Source organism: Odontesthes bonariensis, chromosome 7, assembly GCF_027942865.1.
Source record: "Odontesthes bonariensis isolate fOdoBon6 chromosome 7, fOdoBon6.hap1, whole genome shotgun sequence".
Lineage (NCBI taxonomy): Eukaryota > Metazoa > Chordata > Actinopteri > Atheriniformes > Atherinopsidae > Odontesthes > Odontesthes bonariensis.
The window spans coordinates 15,492,276-15,518,473 of NC_134512.1; the positions used below are offsets into that span (position 1 = coordinate 15,492,276).

At 38.9% G+C, this 26,198-nt stretch overlaps 1 protein-coding gene across 1 annotated transcript in view; it reads right to left on the reverse strand.

Annotated features, from left to right (window-relative positions):
- The window catches only part of mafb (MAF bZIP transcription factor b), a 51,304-nt gene that overhangs the window by 7,482 nt on the left and 17,624 nt on the right, over positions 1–26,198 (reverse strand). The gene's annotated exons all lie outside the window — the stretch shown is intronic.

Sequence of the window (26,198 nt, forward strand, 5' to 3'; positions counted from 1 at the left end):
ACTGGACATTCTTGAGTTTGACTAATTGATCTTTCTTTAGGTCCAAATTTCCTCGTGGTTTTGGTCACATATCATATGTGCATATGTTCTGTGCAGCGAACACTGGGTCAACTTCTGGCCATTTGCTGTGTGTTTGCTTTCTCCTGTATTTTATGTCCTTCTCTCTACTAAAGGCCCACAAATACTTTTCTGTGAAATCCTCTGCTGTTATTTGGTCATCCTCAACATTTTGTTTGTTGCTGTAGTCAAAATAACATTTTATACAGTGCCCCTTACAGTTTACTCATGTAAAGTCTGCCATTGTCATCATGCTGAGATACGCTTGCAGGCTAACAACTCCACTTAAATAAAACATATAGGATTTGGAAAACTAGCGAGTATTTGAGGGAGCTTTCGATTAGAGGGGCGGACACAAGACGCAAGGAAGAATCCGTAGGAGACAAACGAACAACTTGATGTCTGCGTTGGTCTGAAGTGCGGTGGCCGATCCATGGGTGTGTGCCTGAGTGAAGAGGAAGGGTCCTGCCTGGCTTTCATACAAAGTCCTATCGATCAGGTCTTATCGGAATCATCTGATAGCTAATCAATAAGCTACACTTCCTCTCAGCGAGCAGAGAGGAGAGAGAATCATGGCTCTCACAAGAGGAGGACCTTGATCCTTTGACCCCACAGTCAACCGCCCCACACCGACCATCCAGTTTCTCTCTATTCATTTCTCTCTCCCTTTTTCTCTCTGTTGTAATAACACAGCCTGCCCAGCAGTATAATAACTGAAAGCCAGTGTAAACCAAATAACCAATATACATTGGAATGTTATTTTAATTAGTTGGATTTACAGTTGATTTTTTTTTCCCCCTTCACTGGGTTTATTTCAATTTGGGCAGTAATTGTTTATGACAGACCATTTCATTTTCCATTATTGTTTTTATTTCTTCTTGTGATTAATTCCACCTCTCAAAGAATAATTATGAGAGGATTGATTTGATTATGCCTTTGTTCTGCTCCTATTGGCTCCATTGAGTGAAGGAATGCCATGTTGCCATTTCGAGCGGATATATTTAATGATCACAATCAATGTTAAAGCTCTCTCTGGACTCAACTAACCCAATAAATATCTGCCAGGAGGAAATTTACCATCTAACTACAGCAGGCAATAAAGTCGTATGCTTTGTTCTATTCCCTCCCTCCTGCTCTTGTTTCATCTTTCCTTTTTGAGGATGAGAACGGTATTGAAATTGTTGATCAATTTTCATAAAGAACCATTGTTTGTGAGTCAATGAAAATATTATTATCTTTCAATATCTAACCGTGTACTTTGCTTGCAGATTGTATTTTTAGGATGGACTCTAGGATTATGATATATTTTCGTACTTGATTAATGCATTTTAATCTGTTTGTCAAAATATTTTGCCTCTCATGCATTTTTGTGTACTGTAATTCACTTGTAGCATGACAAAAGCAGTTTACTTTCCACTGCTATTTTCTGTGTTTGAACATGTGTATGTGTGTGTGTGTGCGTGCGTGCGTGTGCCTGAAGCTTTAGAGGTGCAGTGGGGCTGTCCCGACTCGCTGTGCTGGATGAATTTTTCTCAGAGATGTTAAAACCAGCAGGGCTAAAATAGACTTCCTTTTCTGTTTGGCGCACTACTGAGACAAGACACTGTGAATGTGATGCAAATTTTCTGTATCACAGGAAGTGGAACATTTTAAGTACTTTCAGAGGATGAAAGTGGTGAAACCTCACATTGTTGGTTGCACATGCAACAAACAGAGTTTTCTAATCACAATCATTCTTCAGTCTATTTCTTTTTTCATAAGAAGCCACAGAAATCAAGATTTGAATCCATGACTGCAATACACTGATTCCCTATCAAATGCACTTATTTCCCCCAGTAGATCTGCTTGTGCAATCTATAACTTTCTCTGTTTTTTATTGAAGTCTCAACACAGCACCTTTGAGGAAATCCTTCCAGCCCCAAATCCCCAGTGTGTCCTCACCACTAGACAGCATGACCTTGTAAACCCTGAGTTATTTTACTCACCCATTGTGTGAGGATAGAAAGAAAAGGTAGATTAAGGGGAGGAGAGAAGGGCTATGGGGGGGCAGAGAGGGAAAAAAGAGCCCCTGCCTGTCACAGCTTTCAAACACAAAGAAAAATGAGCACTTGGGCTGAAGTACAATTATTAGCCCCTGTCTACAGATTCATCACACTATAGAGAGGCAGGCAGAGGCGGAGAGATAGAGGGAGGAGCAGAGCAAGAGGTGGAGTAAAGGAACATAAGAAAAGAGCTGCGTAGGTATGAAGAGTGCAGTGCCAAAGATGGAAAGACATTGAGGAGAAAAGAGTGAGGAAATAGAAAATAGGGCTGTTACACTATAATGGAAAACTGAACGCAAGCCAGGCAGGATGCAAGGGGAAGCATGGAAAGCTGCCGCAGAGCCGGACGGAAAGAGGGGGAGGAAGATTTTAGGGAAGTAAATGAGGAAGGGAAAGAGAAAGAGCAAGGCTGGGGTAGAGGAAGGTAAAATGAAATAAGAGGATTTGTCAGGCCAGTGGTTGGTGGCAGTAATAAAGCCTGCTAATCTGAGGGAGAACGCTTGACTGCTCACACACTGACTCTCCTGACGCCCCACTTTACCACTGGGCCAAGCCAAGGTCACACACATACACACACATGTGATCATGCTAGTCCAAACGCACACAAAGGCAAGCAGAGCAGAGAGTTCATGCTACTTTTCCCACAGTCCCTTGTCAACTGTTTTGTCAGGTGTGCTTGTGTGAGTTTTCCACCCAAGCTTCTGATACCAAAGGTGTTGCCATCATCGCTCCCTTCACAACTCTCCACAAATTTTTTCTCTCTCCCTTCTTTCTCTGTCAATCATAATCTCCAACAAACTCCCCTCCCAGCCTTTTGATTTTGAAATCTCATTTTTCTCTGTTTCTTAACTGGCTCCGCCGCATGGATCAATACCTATCAAAACTATTACATAAATACATCTGTCACGGGCAGATAGTAGAGTGGGGATGTAATGTGTCTGGTTGGGGGCACCATAGGGTGAAAGAAGATATGCTTTGTGTGTTCTCAAAGGACAGCAAGTGTCATTTTGTGTGACCAGGTGTGTCGGACGGCAAGAAAGGCTGTTATTGAGCCTCAGTAAATGATGCATAACTTGGTGCACCGCATACTTAACTCTCTAACTCTCTTTCTCTATCTCTTGATCACTTCCTGTGAATATGTGTGTATGTTGTGTGTTGTCATGGGAATTTATTTTGTTGAAGGTAGCAAGTCTTGGCTTAATTAACCTTTAGAATAAAAGGTTTAAATGGTTTTATGCACAATAGAGGCCCTTGTCTGTATCAAGTTATGTTAATGTTAATATGTTCTGATAAAAATATCATAAAACAGCTCAGATGGTGGAAAACGTTTCCATTTCTACAAAATATGTTGCTGTAAATCAATAACTGTCTGATCAAATAGTATTACAGAAAATACAGTATTCTACAAAGGCAAACAGGAAGCTTAAAAATATTTTCAAACTACAAATTTAACAACACAAGCAGACCATTTATGGAAATGCTGTAAAAATAGAAAGCCACCAAAATGCAGAATATATAATGTGATTATTTGATTAGAATCAGTAGATGAAGAGAATCCAATTGAAGAAATGACCAAAGTATTAAAAAATTTCAGGAAAATCTTCCAATAACGCATCTTTGAGTTGTTAAAGCATGTGAACCTCTTAGGGTTAGAAATCATCCTGATGGTGAAATTGTATTCAAGTGCTTTTTTAGTGAATGTAACAACCAGGTACCAAGATGTACCCAAGTGTAATCTTCATAACATGTTTGTCAAAATGTTATTACAGCACAAGCGAATTAAAAACAGTATATGGAAAATCTAAAAAAGATCTTTATGCTAATCCTCCTAAAAGAGGTTTCCTTTTTTTTTTTCTAGAAAACACATCTAAAAACTTTGGATTTAATCAGTCCACACATGTTGTGTACAAGTGGAGGAAATTCAAGATCAATGTCAACCTCAAAAGTTGTGTACAAACAGAAATCAGTCACAGATAGCACGAATAGAAAAGTGTGTAGTTGTCTGTGAAGTCACAAAAGAACGCAGGGCATCTTCTAAGCAATAAGAAAACCTCTCACGCTGGCTGTTATTGATATTCACCACCATCGTCCACCATAAGGCCAAAAACCTTAAACTATCTGTGAAACATGATGATGATAGATAGAATCATGTTTTGGGCCTGTTTTGCTGCCTCAGGGCCAGGGTCACGTATCATCACCGATGTGAGTCCATGCCAGTCACAGACATGTATTGTTGGATGATCTTCTTCTATGAAAAAAAATCTACAAAGTATAATATATTTGTCTCAGTTGCGATTGTATCTATCTACTTGTTTTCTGATGTTTTAGATCATATTCTCCATATCTATAGAAAGTTGTAAGACGTTCACAAACTTCAAAGCTCTAACGTAACGGAAAATTTTGGGGGGCTCTAAAAAGTGATGAACATGGCTGGTTCAACCAGTTTTACCAGTTATTAAGCCAAGCCAAACCAACTTTATTTATAAAGCACTTTAAAAACAGCAGGTACTGACCAAAGTGCTGAACACTAAGAATACATAAAAACGTTAAAAGACATACAAGTTAATTAAACACAATAAAACAAAAAAAGAGCATTATAGAAAACAAGATGGAAATAAATGAAATCAAAATGATAAAATCAACTCTCAAAGTGAATCAAAAGCCAGTGAGGAAAGGTGGGTTTTAAGGAGAGATTAAAAAAATTCAGTGTCAGCTGTATCAATAATGCCATGTTCCAACACCACTAGAGTTGTGTAAAATGAAGGTTTACTTTTAATGAAGGATCTTTGCGTTTCTGTCCATTACTCACTTCTTTTTCAGATTTTTTTCTTCTCTCGTCATACTTTCGCTGTGTCATTGGCAGTTTCACACCTCAATTTGCTGACAGTAGTGACTGTGATTGATGATCCGATGCAGGTTTACATGTCATGCTGAAATAGCACAATAACCTGCACGCAGATAATCACCTCATTGAGAAACACTCTGGCTTCTCTCCACTCACAATTACTATTGTGTATTTGATCATGTAACCACTCTCAAACAATGCGCTTAATGGGCTTATTGGCAGCAGACCAGAACTTGCTTGTAAATAATTCTGATGGTGTTTGATTCTAATAAATTAGGCTCATATATGCAAACACGGTAAAATCATAACAATATCCAAATGTGTGTAGGCAGAGGTGGGGTGGTGACAGGCGGAGATTTATGCTGCTAGCAATTGGCTGGCTTCATCACTCACTCAGCTATCTTCAACTTTTTTATTTGTTTAATTTCCAAATGTGATTGCTCCACCACTCCAGCTCATGCTGATAAATGCAAAGGCTCATGGGTAGAGTAGGGCAGGACCAATACACATCATTTTTAACTGGACACCCCTCCCCACTAGCTCCTAAAAGAAAGTCATGTGCTAAGAGGTCTGAGGAGGAATAAAAGCCATTTCTGCTGGGACATGATGTAAATGAGTACTATAAGAGAAATAAATACAAGATCTCATTTTTTACCGTTTGGTTTGAAAGCCTTTTAGTCAAATAAAAAGCATAGCCAAAATACACAGCGCTGAGAAACGACCACATAGTTCATTTCTGCAATTTATCTAACAGCGTAATGTGAGTTCCTACTGTTTTACTGTCTATTTTCACAGATATGCATCCTTTGGTAACACACATTGCTTTTTGAAGTCTTCAAAATATTCAAATTCTTGCTTTAATTTAAGCTTTATATGTAGAATGAAAACACATTTGGGGAATTTTGTTCTGCATAAGTTGAAAACCTATGTGAGGAGTGTGACAAGTCAAGGCGGCAAACCGTACAAAACTATCAAAAGAAATAAATGACCTTAAACATCAGTTGTTTTAACCAGCAATAAATACGTTTCAGTGTAATGACATGGAAACTGACCATAATAACAACCCAGCCAATAAGGAGACAGTGAAAATCATATGATGCAGCCTTGAGACGGTGCCTCTGGAAGTATAAAAAAGTGTGTGTTCGTGTAAAGAGCTACAGTCTGTGTGTGGATTATAAATTGGTGGAGAGGAGTCGGCTCTCAAAAATACACTCACATACCAACGAGATTAATTACAAGTATCGTGAATCACTGTGCAATTAATTAACTCATCCTCAGTAATGAGTGTGTGTGTGTGTGGATGTGTGAGTGAACTGTGTGTCACACAGACAGCCTCTCCATCTCTCCACCTCTCGGCCTGTCCCCTCTCTAATTGCTTCCCTCTCTATTAAAATGCAGTCTGCTGTGACATCACTCAACCCTCTGTTAGAGTAGGCCACAGCACTGGACAAAGCACACACAGACACAGTCTGAATGCATTTTATGAAGCATGGAATGTATGGATTTTCGGAAAGATTTGAGTTGTTGGGAGAAAACTGTAAAGATTCCCAGAAGAGTGAACTGAGAGCTACACTGGGAAACTGTGGTGTCCCAAAGGGGGCTTTAAATGTGCAGCATCACACTTTGGCATCTAATGCTTCCCTACTATGTTTGTGAGATACTGATGGTCCTCTTATTCTATATATGAATGCATACAGAAATATACTGTAGGGGTTAACCCTGTAAGACCCAGATATAGAAAAACACCAAAAAAAATTTTTTCAACCATTAAGATCTTGTTGTAGGAGGCCTTTGATGCTGAAAATGATGTGTTTTTAAAAAAAATATGTTTTGTTAAGTTTTTACGGAAACGTTGTAATATTGCAACGTTGGGCTCAATGGGGAGCAGAATCTCCTGCATTTGCACTCATTGTCTGAACAACAATACAGAACTAAGGATTCTTTTGCAGGGTTTTGCTTTTGTCCCAGAACAGTATAACATGAAAAATAACCTCAGTCATGTTGTTCTGAACAGTCATTTATTGCAACAACAAGAACTTAGCAGAGTAGAGTAGAGTAATAAAGATAATTGTGCAAAGAACATTCTATGAGTTGCAAAAAAATGTGCAAAAAAAACATACTAGGTCAGTTGAGGCAGACAAGATTAACATGACCAGGAAAGAGTGTTGACAGATACATTTATGATATAATATAGAGATATAGAAGTAAAAGTAATGCAGGTAACCTCCAATTTACAACAACACCTTACATTCCTGAGCATCAACACCTGCTCCAGAACAATGGTTTTTGCAGAAAAAAATTAAATTAGCACGTAATGACACTTAAAACATCACACATTTCTTTTCTCAATATTCTTAATTTCAAAAGTTTAATTTTAGTGTCATTCTTCTCTCTAAAATCCAGTATTACTGTTTGTAAACTGGAACACTGAAGGGGAAAAATGTTTACCTTCATATGTCTCATTTGTATTAAAACTTAAATTTACATTCTGAAGCTTAAACCATTGTGGCCTATGGTGCATGTTTAGAACCTTTTAGGGCTTTAGAGGTGTTTTAGGGAAATTTAAAACTGTTAATTAAAACCTTTATTTTCTCAACCACAGAAAAAGAAACAAGAACAGTTTAGAAAGTTAAACCATGCTGTATTTGTTTTAATAGGTTATTTTTCTTTTGTTTATTTTCAATCCTTTTTGTATGGCTTTCACTTTTAATGCTTATTTTTAAAAAGATTTTTCTTCTATGTTCAAACTGTATTCATTAGTATTTTCAGTTAATTTGTCAGTTTTTATCTATTTGCTTTGTTAATGTTAATAGTGCTTCTTTGACTATCATTTCCTCACCTGTGTCCTCTTAAGTTTTGCTCTGTATTGCACTTTGTGTTGCATTTCTTCTTGGAAAAAGCTGTACAAGTGAAGCTTACTTAAGTGAAATGTGAAAATGACAATCACGGGAGAAAAAAATATCTTCTTGATTAAATTCATTGATAACAATTCATTCAAAATAATCAAAAGTGTGTGTTCTTGTTTGACATTAATTTGTCATGCTGTTTATTCTTCTTCTTTAAAAATGAACAGTGGACACATGTTTCACCTTCAACATCATTTTGAATGTTATCTTCAGTGTATGTGGGATTAAACCCCTTATTGCATTTAAAGAGCCCAAAGTGTTCTAAAGGATCTACAGCCTTTAATGTAAAAAACAAACACAAAGTTTCTCAAAGTGTAAACTGTTCCACTGACTGTTGTCTCCTTCTATTTGTGAAACACTGTATTTGAGCTCACTCAGGCTGCCAGAGCTGCCACAAGGAAGGCATTATGCTGTTCTATTATATTGTGATGTAGATAAGTAGCAGAAGAAAATACTGAACAACAAACAAGGCGTTTCAGGCAGGTCCTTCTGAGTTTTTCATTGGAAGTGAATAACATGATTCAATTCTAGTCACACACAGACACAAACACACACAAAGTAATTGCAAAAACATCTTTGTCATAACACTTAAAGTCTGAAATAGAATAAGGTCAAATTTAGTTACTTTAGTCATATCTTGAAGTATATATATACATATATACATTTTTAAAACAATGACATATTTAGTTTATACTGTACATACATGCACAGTATACAAACATTATAGTATTGTACAGTATGGAGTACTATTGAGCAGATTTATATAAATGCAAAATTAAAAACATGACAATAACCCAGAATATCGCCTAATGTCTCACGTTCTGTCCCAACTCTCCCTCTCTCATTGTCTCCCTCAGAGCTAATCTGATTGGTGAATAAATCATGCTGACATCAGCACGTGTGGAAGTTGGCCTGCTCCTGCACACACACACACACACACACACTCACACGCATGCATTCACACTCACACACACACAAACAGACAAACCGAGGCTCCTCAGTGAGGTGAGAGCAGCGGCGTACTCCTCGGTGATCATGAGGACGGTGGATAACAGATCTCTCTTTTATCATTCCCTGACTTTCCCTGACATTTAAAAAGCCATTAACACCACTGAGATTCACCCTCGTGTACATTTCATATGGAAGCATGCCCCCAACACACATACATGCTTGCTTGCCATTCAATCAGAAGGTTTCAACACTCGTGTATGTGTGTGTGTGAATGATCTTAGGGATAATGCAAACCCAAATGACACAGACAGAGCAGTGAATTATACTTTAATAAGCTTTTCACACCTGCCTTCTGTTCTGTTAGATTAAAGAAAAGAGATTCAGTCCTCTGCTGGAGACATTGGTTAGATACAGCTAGTGATACACTTATTATTTAATTTCTGAAATTAGTGACATTTTGGGGGACTGATATACTTGATCAAGATTCAGTTCTTTCCCCTCTGCCCTCTCCAGCATGGTGACAAATGGACAGTAAGACTGCTGTCTTGGAGCGGCTGCCTCTGAACTGTAATTATCCACCAATTCATCCATATATACATGCACATACTGTAAACACTAACAGCATAATACTATTTACTGCTGAGCACTGTATTAATTTATGGCCCATTATTGTAAAACCCATCGTTACAATGCAAGGGAGCATTTATTGTAATCAGAGGGCTGATAGAGACTGGAAACACTGCTAATGTATGTAATGTACTCACAAGCAGTACGCCTGACAAAACTGTATGCTGGCTAATGCAGCAAATGACATATGGCCTCCCTCTTTGTTGTTAGCATTTATTAGCAGCAAGCGGAGGCCTGAGTGCAAAGCAGCTACCGACTGATTATATTCGGTTGTGACTGTATGGGAAACAGAAGTGATACAGAGCAGAAACAGATACTGAATTTAGTCACTCAAATGCATGTCAATGTAAGTCTGCATATGGTCGAAGAACCTTTGGTGATTATGGATTGGACATTTTTAAACTCAGACCTCAGAAAAAAGCTTTAAATCTCACGTCCCTGAGGGCCCACAGACATGTTGTGAAGACAGAAGATATGTTTGCATAGGAGAGGAGAGACAAAGTCAGAGAGGGCTTTGGGGAAGGGTTGACCCCTGGTTTAAGGCTGTAGGGGTCAGTGGTGTTAAAAAACTGGCATATTTAAAGATAAAAGGGAGAAAAATTACAAGATGGAAGAGATAGGTCATTCAAAAATTCAGACGGGGGGATGCAAAAATACTGGGTTTTTGAAGAGTAAGAAAGATTCAATGTACCTTCTGTATAACACAATGCAGAATTTTAGTGTGTTAACTTTAGAGCAGCTAAGGCTTGGAGCCTGTGTCAGAGACAACAGCTGGATAAGTACTGAGTGAAAGACAGAAGTAGGTGTTAGAGGAGAAAGGCTACAAACAAAGAAATGTCTCTTTCTCTCTATCATCTCCTACAAAGGTCTGCTCAGCAAAAGATATGAAACTGACAGTCTGACTAGCTCTTAGCTGTACTCTTAATACTGCTGCCCAAACAGCCTGCGACTCTAGATAATAGGTGTGTTTACTTACGTCTGTTTTCATCATGTGTGGGAAAGTCTGGTATTAATTCACATCTCTGTTATTAGAGTTTCCACTCCCGCTGATAGGCGACTGCGTTTATCTTTCGTTATGAACGTAATGAGCTCAAAGACTGAAGATGCTTCCCTCGAGTGATGCGGTGTTTATCATTCCCTCTCCACTTGAGTTTTATTGAGTCTATCACCCTCCACTGTGTATAATGTTGTATTCAGTGCATCATACAGCCGTGTCTGGGTTTTTTTATGCTGTATTGCAAAGCAGTGTGGTCCAGTGGGTTCGACCCCATGTCCATTACTCTGCTTTCTGTAAGTCAGGTAGGAAGCCAGACAACCTCACACTTTAGAGAAATGGATGAAAGGCCGGATTTGGTGATGCACAACAAAAGTCCTGTTTTGAGTCAGAACATCAGTGCTACATTAAAGGCAGTTTATAGAAAAAAAGGTGAAAAGACAAGACGGATGAGTCAAATGCTACTAAGTTATTATCATGAATGACTACAAGAGAGAGGTGAGTGAGCGGGTTAGCGATGGAGAGAAAACCAGTGAGTTATGGGAAACATGGAGTGAGTGAGATGGTGGAGAGGAGAGCAGGAAGACAGACAAGATGAGTTACAGACCCAGAGAGAGAGGGAGCTTTCACATATGAAGACAGCCTGGTGATTTAGGACGAAAGGACACTGAGACAAGCTCTGCTGTGAAAGGTGATAGACCTAAAGAGATGTAATAGATTCACTGCAACACTACAGCGTCGACTTTGTCAGCTCTGGAGCATCTGCACCTCCACTGTTATCTTATCTACACAAACATTCATGCACCACATGCTTTGTAGACAAGTGCATCACAACAGCACTTCAGGATTAGACAGAGACCCTTTTGAATAAGTGTAATAAGCACATGTTTATCATCTATATCACCATGAAATGGTAAAGTACACAAACTCTAACTTTTTGTAACCCATTTGCAAAAATGGAAAAGCTGAAGGTGTGAGTCTGATTTTTTTGGGGTTCCTCAAAGATTTTTATGAATGCTGGGGCACAGCACAACATGTGGAAAGAGATTTCTGCAACAAACTCAAGGGACGTTCTGCAGAAAACTGTGTTCTGTATAAGTTCTGCTATTTCAACAATGTGGTGCCATATTATTCTCTTCAGGAACATTTTTATCGTTTAGGAGAAGACTTCAGTGAATCAAACACAAGTATTCTTATGGCACTGAATTTTAGTCAAACTTTAAACTTCAAGCATAACTGTGGCTCTAGCATTTTCTGATCTGGTTCTGTTATTCGCAGAACAGCATAGTTACAAGTTACTTGTAGAAATGATCATTGCTGTTTCCATTTTATAGCTCTGGCGTACTTAAGATTTGTGTAAATGAACATGTAAATGAACAAAGCTTACAGAAATCAATAAAGACACATTGAGGCTTTGCTATAGCATAGAGTTAACACCCAGTCTGGTTGAGGCTCTGTTGAACAAGCTACACACTCTTGGCTTGCTGTGTGGACTAAGCTTCCAGTCCTGATGGGATAATGTGGCAGAGGAGGAGGTCATGGGGAAGCAAAAAAAGTAAAACAAAAGAGTGATGGACTGTGCTAATGGTTGATTTGCCTCAAGGTTACCCTGCGCTCCAATAGTTGCTTGCCAAGAGCTTCAGCCATCGTTGAGTTCACTGTTGGATACATAATTTTTTTCCCTTTAAAATGGATGACAAGAGATCGGAAAATTACCATATTGAAGAAAAGTATAATATTGAGGCTTGCACTTCTTCTTCTTCCACTCGTGTTGGAAGAAGTCACCACAATGACTCACCAAATCTTTAGATACAAAGTGGTATTAAACCTGGATAGTGCTTGCTAGTTTTAATCCAATCTTAGAAAATGCACCTTAAGGTTTGCTTTGAGGTTAGTGAGCTATGATTCAAAGGCAAAAATGACTTGATGGCTTGGCCAGATAGAAACAGACTGTTTTGTAAATTCTAGTCTGCAGCATAAGTCGAGCTTCAGAAACCCTGAAACAGGTGACTCCTATGATTGTACCTGGACTTCACACTTCTTTTTTTTTTTTTTTTTATCAGACCAAGGCAGCAAAGGCAGCATAATGAGGCAAAACCGGATAAAATGAATAAAAGCTTATTGGGACAAATGAAATGAAGAGCTTGTTTTGAACAAAGGTGTTGCAGAATCAAAACTGTAACAGAATCATGCCAACAAGCAGTTGCAGTTTGCACAGATGCAAGGTGTCATTACCAAATGAATAGATAAAAAAGAATGTTTGATGTAGCAATTAGCAGTTTTTTTTTTGTTGCCAAAATGGAGCTTTGAATTTGCACAAGCACAGTGGGTTCATACTGTCTGTTTGTAAGCGCAGCTGCAGTTTAGTAAATCAGTCAGATTTATATCACTGTGTGTGAGTCTGTGTTGATGCGGAGACACTGTTTTAGTAGCTGCAGGTATTTGTATGGCAGCACGGTCGTGTCTATATTTTGGCGGTGTGAGGCGGTCACTAATCCATCTGACCTTCTGGCTCATTTGCATGCACCAACCCCCCCTTCTGACTGAGAGATGCCATGACCTTTATTAGCTAATTAAGAAACATAACAGAAATAAACCTGACAGGATGGGAATGAACATACACACACACACACATACACACACACACACACACACACACACACACACACACATGAACACCTATACACACACTCTCAGCATGGTTGCTGACAGAATTAAGATGGGGAGAAAAGGGAGCAGACAGGGGAGGGGTACATGTGCAGGGAGAAAGTTGGCATTCATCAAATGGAAACCACAGTCGCTATACGAATCCAAGTACAACTGTGCACAGATTCCCTGCAATGTTCTCCATAGCAGCTTTTTGGAAGAAGCATTGCCACACACACTTGTCATCGTTACATTTGCCAACAGACATTCAAGCATTACAGTATTATTGAGGGAGTTTCTCTTAATCACATACTGAGCTCCTCTAAATCTTTGTGTGCTGGAATAAGAGAAGTAAATCTCCCTGTGTCTGCTGTCTGCCGCCACTTAAGTGTAGTCGGCCTCTTGTTCTCTCCTCCCTCTCCCACTAAGGACTCATAATAAGCTGTTGGACCCCGCAGGCTATAGGAGGAGGTGTGCTAGAGTGCTCTTTCACGCCACAGACAGACAGCAGCAGCACAAACAGCAGTTGTTAAAAGTCTAAACACACCTACAGCCACAGCATGTTTAAAAAACAGCACAAACACACACATTAAATGCCAAGAAGCACACACCTTCCTGGTGTTCATTGTGTGTTAATCTGAGCAGTAATCTGCAGAGTGGGCAGATTATGATCTGACTAGCAACATTTGAGGTTAGTATGATTATGTAATCAGCTCCCCTCCCACAGTACATCAAACAGCTGAAGACACAATGGAAACTCATGAAAGAGTTGGGGCTGACATACTTTATATGCTCTTTTTTTGTACCTTTTTAGTGAAAAATTGTGGATTTTTTTCTTTTAAATGCCACGTGTGAAATGTTGCTGTTAATTTCACAAAACGTTTAAGTTTGATTCCTGACTGATTTGCATAAATAGATGCAGAAAACATGTAAAAAAAAAAAAATCACAACCACACATTATCAATTTCTAAAAAACACCCACAGTCTGTTTCCATCCTAACATCAGAGACAAGGCAGAGAAGCCTCTCAGAGACTATGAGAGGCTGAATGAGAGAAACTTGAATGGATGAGTGGAAATAAAAACTAAGAAAGATTGAAGGGTGCAGCCTCTCAGTGCTACACTGTGTCAGTCTGTCACCATGACAAGCCTGCAACAGCGGGTGAGCCTTGAACAGCTTCGTCCACACTGCTGCACACAGGGGCTTCACACTGACAGACAGAGCCAAGGGCTGTCCTGTCCATGACATATCACAGTCTCACTGCCTACTTCACTCCAGCAGTCCACTCTCCTGTTTTCATCACCTACATGCACATAGAAAACATTTCCATGTAGAGTAAACGTCAACACGACAGCCAGCATGAGAGTGAAAATCTGAGAAAAATTAAATCTGAAATGCTTGTTTTAAGGAATCTGAAGTTAAGCCATTTAATCTTTAACCTTTTTCTTTTTTAAACAGAATTAGTTCATGACCATTTCTTATTTTTGAAACATGAATGTTCCAGAACTGGAAATAATCAGAAATAATCTCTTGCTTCACTCTGGACACACAATGTTACAAATTCAACTTGTTAAGTATTTTCTTTGTCTTTGAGAATTTCTAATTATTTTGTTGATGAGTCTGATCAATTAAATTCAGTCCAGCTGCCGTGTAGCAATATTTCAGGCCTTGACTGTTCTGTTATGTTGACACGGCAACAATATGTTGGTGTTCTTTTTGTTTTTTTACATTTCTCGAAATGACCAACGATGTTACAATTTAACCATTAACTATGATTTCAAACGCTGTACATTGTATTTCTATAGCTTTTGAAAGGATTTATTATGCTCTTACTCAGAATATATATTTGCTTATTTTTCCCAGTGTCCTCTTGTTGTGTGTGGCCAACAGTTCAGTCTGGAAACAAAATGTGGTAAAAGTTGCATTGATTATGTTTTTTTTTTACCTTCATCAAAGATGTTGGAGATAACAGAGGGAGGAAGATGAAAGAGAGATGTACTGTGGTTTCTTTTTTCAGTCGCAAAAATTAGGTATCTTTGGTGTGGCTTGTATTAATTGTCAGTTTACAAAGAAATTCTCCTTTTGTCGAACTGAATTGTCCTGCACATCAAGTGGGAGAAAAATACTTTTTTCAATGCAATGTGAGAAAACACGTGGTCAACATGACCTTACTACGTATACTGCAACAGTGAAGGGCAGCTTTATGTGAGGCAAAATTCAAGACGCGTCTTGAATACATCAGTGAGCAGGGATATTCTATAAATTTTACCCTTAAATGAGGCCATGCACAAGCTGTGTGACCTGCTGACCCCTGTTATAAAACTATAAGGTTGAAATATTGCTGTGAAAATTAGGTCCACTATTCTAATCAATTTAGAAAAGTTAAACATTTTGCATAATCTACTTTTTTAATCCAGCCAATACATATATTGTTGCGCAACTTACAAACCGAAACAACAAATTTCCAAGCAGGTTCCTTGACCATCCTAGAGAGGAAACTGGGTTTGTCTGTGTGTCTTCACTTTTGTTCTGTGAGGGCTTTTTCTGAATTTCTGTTTGTTTGTATTGGCCTCTCTGCCTCTGTCATGTCAAGACTAAGGCTGTGATTTTTATCCTCCCTATATTCTAGTAAATACTCAGACAAAACGCGGCACACTCCGAGGAGCCTCGGGCCACCGTAATCAATCAGGAAGAAAACAACACAAAGATCAGGCAGTTTATGCTCTATAAAACAACATTTAGAACAGCAGCAGCCATTCACTGTTTGGGATGTAGAATTGATAATATTTTGCTTTCTCTCTCTCAGTATGTTTTTTGCGTCCCTCCCTATAAATCACTTTATCAAATACTGTCCTGCAGTGAGAACTGTAGACAGTATTAGGGGTGGTGTGTCTTCTGCTCTGTATAATTTAGTCCATCCGAATAACCAATCAAGGTGCCCCAAGATAACGTGGTTGTGGAGAAAAGCTAATGTATCTGAAAGGGCTTAAATCCAAGGCCTGAGCTTGTTTTGTGAACATCTGCAATGTTTGCTTTACTTACAAGCTATACGATCAGGGATAATGCTGTATAAATATTTGATGGTTTCCTATAGTAGTGTGGTCTTAATTGTTTGAGGGAGCACTGCATTAAGCCTGAGGATCAAGGAGAACTTCAAGTCATGCTTTCACACAAGCATGACATCGTGTATGGCCAACAAACACATTACTGACAGTGCACTCCCTCACATATAGATAATATGGACCGTTCTGCCTTCCTATTTCTTGCACAATAATAGGTTTGATTTTCTGTGTGTGGAGGGTTTGAAGATGTTTATAATGTTTCACTGAGTTTGCTGCAAAATGACGAATTGTTTACATTTCACAGCATTTTTTGTTCTTTGACAGAAATGGCAGAAAACACTTGATGTTCTGCAAATGCTGCAGACACCTGACAGACTCTGTAAAGATATGATAATTCATTACAGGGCAAGAGAACACATTTTCCTTAAGCTTTGACTCTGCCAAAATTTCTTATTAGAAACACTGTTGTATTGCTCATCACAATGTTTCCCTCTAGAATACAGAGACACTAACCCTGTTGGAAAAAATGATCATTTAAACAAAAATTGCCCCCTCCACAGCCTCCAAAGAAAGTCACATTTTTTCCATCTAGTGGTCGTAAAATTTCCACCAGTGTAAAATCTCGAAGTGATCAATCCTGCAAACAGAGACAAAGAGTGTTTTTTTCCCTCAGAGGTGTATGCAGATGGCAGCTGATGTATGATATTAACCTTTGCTATCCTAACCCCTTCTAACCCCCCCCATACACTTACACTCACAAACACAAGCATGGCATACTAATCATATTGATCCATCCTTTCAGAGACAGCCCTGTTGTTTTTCTCCCTCTTTGTTAAAATCAGTTTGAGTGGCCAGGAAATGATGCAAAATAGTCAATGTAGTCAAGATTTATTATAAGTTTTAATAACATTTTTCTCATCTGTCTCCCTGCTTGTAAGTAAACCCGTCATAGGTGCAGCGCATTTTCCCAGAAATTCATTTGGTAAATGTGTAAGTCCTCAAATATTTTCCTTGGTTTAGATTGCTTGTCAGTGGCAACATTTTTAGACAAATGGACTTGATGTGTCGCTCCTCTATTTGTCAGTTTTAGCAGGGAAAAAAAGAGCAAGCAGACGATGAAAAAAGAGGCAAAGTATAAAAACAAATTGGCACAGAGGGATAAAGTGAGATATCAAAAGAGTGGATGGTGAGGGATGAATGAAATAGATGTGCTGCGGTCTCTGAGGTCAGGGTCTATATAGCTCTCTGCTTCAGAAACAACAACCACCACAAGGAGCATCCGCCAACTAACCAATCTGGGCTACTGCATTGTTCACTATCTGCTGAAAAAAAAAAGCTCTCTCTTTCTTGCACATACACACACTCTTTCTTACACACACATACACAATCATTTCTCACTGTTCATATCTGGAGAGACAGAATAGAGCGTGTTCCTTATTGTCCCCTTAGTGGTGTTGTGGGGGTGTGTGTTAGGGCTTGATTGTTACTGGTTTACATAAGGGTATTAAACTCTAGCATAGCACTATCTATCTGAGCCAGGCAGATATATTTGTGTTGTGGCTCCTTTATGCATTTGTTATTTCCAAAGAGGATTGGGATGCACCAGTGGAAGAGAGGATAGATAGCCTGCTGATATTACCCTCTTCCTCTCTCCCTCACTTCCTCCTTTTTCCTCTAAAAACCAAACTCTTGCCTGTTTCTGAGGATGTGTGTATGTATTATCTGTGAGTGCATGTTTGTGTATTGCCTCCAGAAACAAAAGCGGGTAATTAATTAAAGACAAGTGCACTTTGGCTCCATTGTCCTCATAGAGTGTTCTGCGTTGCAGAATGTGGAGATATTACTTGTAATAATAGCGACAGTGGTCTGAAATTAAGGGTGTATTAGCACTGTGTTGATACATTTGACTAAACCATCACATGCAGATATTTGCTGTTCATTTACAAAGATAGCCCACACTGTATTGTATACTGTGCATACTTATACTGTACCTGTACTCTACCTGAGGCACTGCTTTGTAGCTGCAAATTTTAAGCTACTTTGCATTGGAATCCCCATTTTTGTAACTTTCTGACTATCACAGGAGCTTGGAGTATTTTTACTAGGAAAATTGTATAGGAATATGTAATGTAGGAATATTGTACGTCTCAATCGAATATATATACCGTGTCTGTCAGCTAATATCACCATTTTCTAAACAGATTTTGTTTAAATAACAGTTGTATTTAAGTGTAAAACAAATAACTTAGAAGGTCACTTGTCAGCTATTTTTCTGTGGGTCCAACAGAATCACTGGTCATGTACACCTGCTGTGGCAATGGAGGGTATGTGCGAGGCATCTCTAGACAATCAGCACTGTTACATGCACAGCTGAGTCGAGCTACTGTTCGAGGTTGACTTTCTCTGTAGGAGATCGTCGTACACATACAGTATGTGCAGCGGAATTCACTGCACAGATGTTGTCTGTGAGTTGTGACACGGCAGTCACAAAATCAGGATTTTATTAGAGCAAAGCAGCAGTATGTAAATGCTTTAAGCGACACATACTCTTAATGGAATGATTGTCAGTCAAAATTTCTGACAAAAGAAACAGTAGAATATGTGATTAAGAGGAGCTTTATTGGGAATTTGGCTGTATTGATATACACTCATGCTTTACTGTTTTTTCTTTCAAATAGAAGGAACTTTGGAGCATGTACAGAGCGCCTAGGCCCGTTTGAGTCCAGTTGAGTGTATACATGCAGTCTGATCAAAACCCAAACAGCATTAGTTGGGTGTGTTTGTCCGATTTTGAAAAGCTTGAGTTTTGTTGGACATGCTTACCGCATCTACTTTTTTCCACTATCATGAACAAACATCCAACAAACTCTGGGGAGGATGGGTGAGTGGTATGTATTAGTTGGTTGTATGTAATCTGTCATTTATGCAGCCAGAGCTAAACAAATTATACACACTGGATCTTTAATCATATTTTCATCACTTTCATGTCCACAGCACATGTTGAAAATAGATGACATGGTGGGGTTAATGGAGGCTTTGGGGTCTTTTTAGAGCAGTTTTATTGCACAAAAACATTCTTCGGCATTAAACATAATGCAGTTAAATTTGTTTGCTGGAAACATGTGAACCTATTTAATGGGCAATCAATTTAATCTTTTAAGTAACTTGCTCAACACTCCTAGTAATATGAAGTGTAATAACAATGTTGACACTTTAAGTCCTATAATTCATGTACAATCACAGGCACAAAATGGACTTTGAAGGCATTTAAGCTTTTTTTATGTATTAATCTTGTTTTTATCGCATATGTTGGATAAACGTATTGATATTATGCACGTCGCTGTGGGTATAATGTGTGTGTGTTGTTGTGTAACCACTGCTGATGGAGTTATCTTGGTTAGGACACATTTAAAGTAAAGATTTTAAATCTTAAGAGTCCCTATTTTTTAATTAATAAACTGAATCTGAGAAATTCAGTTTTGATTTGCAGCCTTAACTCCTTATCGGTTATCGGTGTTCACAGATAACTGAACAGTGATAAAGGCGATGAATGAAAAAATACACGACAACAAAACACCATTGCAATATGAATAAGTTAGTGTGAAGTTGTAGTTGTTGACATCTCAGTGTTTTTTTTTGCACGACAGCAGATCGGCTTGGTCTCAGGAAACTTTAAGTTTAAGTTTGAGCATGTTATTACTACATATTTGTGTGCATCATATTTTATACCATACCCTCTCAGAGAATGACACGGCACCCTGAATTTTTACCTGTTTTAACTGTTAAAGGACACCCAGAAAATATAAAATGCACAGAAATGTGCCGGAGGTTGCATACATTCTTTTTATGAAATGCCATGAGATTATGTTATATAATTTGCTATCTATAATTTATCAAATGTTTGTTTGCTGCTCCTTAAGGGGGACTTCAGCAGCTGCCTGTGTTTTTGATCTTTTATAGTGCTGTGGAATTTCTCCAGAAGTTAGCTCCCACTTTGTTGTTGTAAGCACAAATGACACAAATGCATTTGAATTTTTATGTGATGGGAAAAAATTATTCCAATGATCTGCACGTGACAGTAAAATTGGTACACGGACAGGCAGTAAAGTAGAAAGCCGCAAACTTGCCAACATGGCAGTTAGAAATACTGGATTTAAAATACTTAAAAAAGTGGCTTTTGATAAAGAGGGGAAAAGCTTTATGTGCTTTAGAGCTCAATGATACTTCATATACTGTGCATTCTTGAGCGTTACACTGTAGGTAAACATAAGCTTTGTTTGATGTAGACATAAGAAAACACCTAAGGAAATCTACTTTATCGATAAGAAGCATAACAATACTCTGTTACCTTCTATTCTTAAATGCAAATTTCTAGAACCTGTAACATTTTGAATGCAGATCCTTTACTTGTAAGCTATCATTTCCTCATTGTGACATTACTTCTAGGTAAAAGATGGATCCATGGCTGAAATACTTTGAGTTGCACCTTTAACACGCACATCTCTCAGAGGTCTTCTGTTATTTTGAGAATTCCCCAATCTGCATGTGTCTGTGAGCTTCTGAGGATCAGGCAGGAGAGGTTAAATCAAAGTGGAGTCAATAACTTCATCCCTCCCTCCCGGTCTGCAGCTGTGCTGCTGGGAATGCCCGCTGCTCACTCTTTGGCTCGTGAAAGAAGAGGACAGGATGGGGTTCATCCCTTTCACAAACACTGAAGAAGGGGAGAGTGGTGCCGCTAATACAGAGGATGATCTAAGTCTCCGGCGCACTCACTCAGAGACACACATTTGTCTGCACACGTTCACCGATAGGCTTCCTCGCTGTGTCTGAGAATGATAATGAGCTAAATTCTCTTTTCTCCTAACCTGAGAGCCTGAGTCCAGTCATGGCCACAGCCTCGGCTAAATCAATATCATCATCCATAATCTTTATTGTAGGATGAAACACAGCATAAATCAGCACAAAGCCTTTCACACATCCCTCTCTTTAGCAGTTTCCAATTGCACGCAGCACACTCCTGGGCAATGCTTTCTTTTCAGTACAGAGAGGTTGTCTCCCTGTGTCTCCAGTCTCTGCTGCACATGCTCATGCATATATCACACATTTGTTTAGTGGTCTCTTTTGTTCTTTATCTGCTGCTGATGTAAAAGGTTAGCAGAGAAAAAAAATGCAGGTGTGAGATGATGTTAAAGTTGTTAAATCTTCCAAGGAGAAGTTTGAGCTTGAGTCGGACAGCAGACTCTGTGAACATGTCTGTGTGACTTGTTCTGTGTGCTTCTTCCAGCTCTGCTCTCTTTGAGTCTGAGTAATGAGGTTTGGAGAAAGAAAGCTTAGCCAAATCCTCTCATCAGTCTTCACTGCTTCAATACCAAATCAGCAGGCTAATTCAATACCCAATCACTGGGCTAATAGCATCCTGCTGAGAGTCCAGCCAATGAGAACTCAGCTAATGGACCTTTGGGAATAACTAGCTTGACAAAAAGTTAGTGCAAAAAAAAGAAGAAGAATTTCTTCTTCAATGAAAAAAATGTTCTAACAATGTCAGTCTGGTTTTCAATCACTTGGCAGGGTAGCTATCTCATGTCAAAGGGTGTGTGTTTTTTTTTTTAAATTTAAAAATACAAGAAAAAAATTGCTTTGTAAATTCTCCCCATATAAAACTTGAGTAATCATTTTGATATAGAATTACAGCCTTGTTTTCAGCCTTGCCCTGCATGGTGCTCTTTGTCATTTCATATTCATATTCCTATTTCCTCCTCTCATTCCTTCCTTTGGAGCTGTGAATAGTTGGCACATAAGTGCATGGATCTGCAGGAGTGTTCCAGCCATTGTAGTGTCACAAATCCCCTCCTCCTGACATGCACTGAATAAACTGTCACAGGCGTTATATAGTGTCTCCATAAAGCCTACCATCAAACAGTTACTACCTCCATGGCTTCAGTCCACTGCACCAACAACACAAACAAATCACTCTGTGTGGCGACCAAGCATTTTCAGGTAAGTGTGTGTGTGTTTGCATGCTATACAGTAAAGTAGAGTGCATACATGACAGTGTTTTCTGATATGATCACGCACCATAACCCCTCTATGTCTTGCTTATTGCAATCCATTTTGACCTCCCTCTCTCAACCTCCCTAAAAGCTTTTCAGTGTGTCCAATGACTTCTTTTTTTGGTCACTGTACAGTTTTTGTGCTCAGCATTTAAAAACATACATCAGCATTCATCACATTTATCTTGTTGGAGCGGCTCCAAGTCTAATTCAATGTACAGACAGAATGTGTTTAAATGGGAAATCTACGTTCTAGAGAAAATGTCCTGAGTTTACTTCTTGCTTCCACTGCTGTTTGTGGTGTTTATACAAAACACATATCTCAAAAATGAATACGACTTCAGGTCACAGGTTAATGGCATGTATAGCTGTCGACTCCTCATAGTCTTTCACAGGCTTTAACACCAGTAAAATGCAGAGGGAACGCTCCCTTTTCAGCTATCCTAATAAGACCAGAGCACAACTAAGCAACAAGAGATTTAAAGTTTTAGTTGACATTTGTTGTGGCCTTCGAGCTGGATACTTCAATCGCTTACTCACACAGGGTGCAGTGTTTTCTCTACTCGTATGTACCATGAAAACAAATTTCCGCACTCTGTCAGAGAATAACCGTAACAGCTTTAAAGCACTTAACATTTAATGATATACTGTAGAGCAGCATGAGAGCATGTGAGGAGGAAATTCCCTTTAATCTTCTTCATGGCTACATCATCTTTTATTGGTGGACAAAGTGAATATCAGCCTCCAGCCTCAGTCCCGTAGAAATGACAATTGATTTGCAGGTTATTTCCTGCTTCCTGTGAGCTAATTGAAATAAAGTGGGATGGCAGACTCAGCCACTGCAGCATTTATCAATACTGCAGTTGTACAGTAGAGAAAGCGTTGTGCCCACTGTGGTGCCTTAAGCAGCTCCCAGAATATTTGTTTCATTGTTTTTTCCTTCATTATGTAAGTACTATGTGAATATGTGTTCATGCTGCATGGTGTATTTGCATCCCATTTAATGACTCGGTAAGTCAGCAAAATAAGGAACAACAAATCGCTAGAAGTACATGTGTATTCTTGCTTGCACCTGTAAACAAATGTGCACATATAATTTTTCTGGAATGTAGGTATGTTTGTGATCGTGAATCTTTTCTCTTCCACATCATGTGATTATGAATACAAGCCAACTTTGCAGTTAAGACTTATGGGTATTTGAGTGTCATCAGATCGAAGCGTGTTTTCAAATGACCTCAATAGCAGGGGTGGGACTTTATCTAAAAGGTGTGGAGATGCTTACACAGTTCAAAGAGGGTTTTAGTTTTGTGAATACTCCTACCAGAGCAAGAAAAAAACATCACCATTCTCTTTCAGAACTTTGACATTTCCACCGCGTGAAATGGATAGCTGTAGCAAAAACATTAATACCACATATAACAACAAGTGTCGGAATTCATCGATATATTGACTTACTTCATAGCCATTATGATAAATAAGACCACTCTGATGATGCCCTGATATCTGCTCTATACCTCAAAAACAATATGAACATATAAAACATATGCAATGATGATATAAATAAAACCTTGTGAGTGCAATTTCTCAAGTTTGTTTCAAATATAACTTGGAGACTCAAAAACACCCCTGTTCAATACAGACACAAACACACTGACTGCCTTGTCCCATCAATTTGATTATGGTACACCTAACATATATAAATGTAAAGTATCCAGCAGTGCACATCTGTCTATGTGTATGTTCAGCAAGAGAGAGAAAAGGAAGCAAGGCGTTGCTCATGTAAGGAAGGTAACAGAAGAATAAGTGTTGACATGTGTATGTGCAGCACAGGAGCTGTGTTTTATTTACATATAATGTCCCAGCTGTTGTGAACAGCTGGATGTTACACAGATTGAACTGGTGTATGAAATCAGATGTACAATATGTCTTTGCTGTCAAATGAACCACTGGAAGAAGTCATCCCAGAAAAAAAAAAGAAAAAAAAAGATTAACATCTGACAAGTCACATGACCAAGTGCAACAAAAACTTAAAAAACAAAACAAAAAACATTGCCTTCTTTTTTGGATGCTTTTGTCCAAAATATACAATGTGTATGTTTGCTCTTTTTTTCCCAGTTTGCAGCTTATAATAAAAGAAAAAAGGTCAGGTTTTATTTCAGGGCATGAATTTCCAAAAGTATGTTTAAATTCATCCAACGAAAAACGTCACTTTAAAAACTTTAATGTCATTTACCTGAAATTCATTTGAACAAAAGTTTGTTCTCTTCCTGCTCTTCTCACCTACCACAGTAATGATTTTAGCCAATGGCTTCCAATGGTCTAATCAAACTCTCGTTAGACTGCAAGATACACTGAATCATCATTAAATCTATCTGCATATTACCTGTGCTGCTACACTTAGCTATGAATCTCATTTGAATCTTATTTAAATCCCTCCTATGAATCTCAATTAAACAGAGATCCAAACAAACAAAGCACTGCAAACGTGGATGTGTGCACACGTTCTCATGCAAACACACACTTGTATACACACACATGCACACTTACACTACACCTGCTGTTATCATCGCTGTTGTTTTAAATGTATTCATTTTAATTAATTTGTTTTGATGCTCAAGACAAATCCTTTACAAATCCTGATGTGGTAATTAACAATTATCGTACATTTAATAAGCACTCTGAGATAATGAAACCATTAGAGAAACAAGCTGTTTAAAGGCGGAAGCTTTGAACTGGTGTATATGCTTTAATTGTCTCTTAGAGGTTTGTGACTTCAATAAGCTACCAGATCATAAATGTCCTCACAGCTTACAAATAAAACACCCTTCAAAGCAGAATGACAAACCAACAACTTATTAATTGCAAAACATGTACGCGTTCACTTCTGCTGTGCAGCCGAAACATATCCACACATAGACATTACTCTGTCTCTGCTGTTAACACAGGGGCCAATTAGCGGGTCCAAGCTTTTTGCCTAGGCATGTATCAGGGGACCTATAGGGAGCCTGCGAGGCTGCGAGAGGCCTCGGGGTAGCAGAAGAATTATCACTCTTTTCATCTCTCCGTCTCTCACGCATCCTTGCATACACACATTTCCACTGTCTGCCTGGAGCACTTTCCTTTTCTTTCTCTCCCGCAGTTTTTTCTTTTTTTTTTTGCAACATGGGCCCTCAGAACAGCGAACAAAGAGTGATCCCAAACATTGCAGAATGCAAACACATCAAGTCAATTTACTCAGGTGGGGCAGGCGATGTGGACGGTCTTCAATAAACATATGCATAACCTTCATGTACGAATGAATCAGTCGATACAGTTCACTCATAACCTTTGATCCCTCTGAACTATGCATGTAGGAAACTTTGTGCGGGTGTGCACTTTTGGGTTACTGAAAGCTAAAGTCATCACAATGCATGCTGATCAAAGTCTATGTTGCACTCTGTACGGTGACTATTAGTGATGGAGTGTTCAGGGAGACCAAGCAGATTGCTGGAGCATGTGCTGAGCTGAGTGTGTGTGATTGAGTGTGTAGCTGTTTACTGTGTGATAGTTTTATCCCCATCGCACTTTTTCCCACCCCCTCATCCTTTCTCTCTTTCTTCTCATCCCTGTTTGGCGCCCCGCTGAGTGGCTGTTAGGTAGCTCTCTCATACACACACACACACACACACAAAAACAAAAGCACACGGTAAGCCCTTCACAGGCTGCGTTGAGCTGTGGATCTCCTCCACACCACAGGGAGGAGAGAAGGAGGGGATGACAGGAGAGGAAGAGGAGGAAAAGTGTGTGCACGTGTGTGTATGTGAAGAACAGAATGAGTGGACACCTGTCCTCTGTCAAGCCTCTGTCTACCTACCTGTCTGCTGCGCTGTGAGCTGTATGTTTTTTACGGCAGGTTGGATGAGACTATCAGTACAACAAGATAAAATGCTGTGTATCCACTTGTTACCGACTTTTGTTTAAATTTTATTTATTTATTTTTTTCATTAGTGTGACGTCAGTAGGGAAAGAGACAGCAGAGA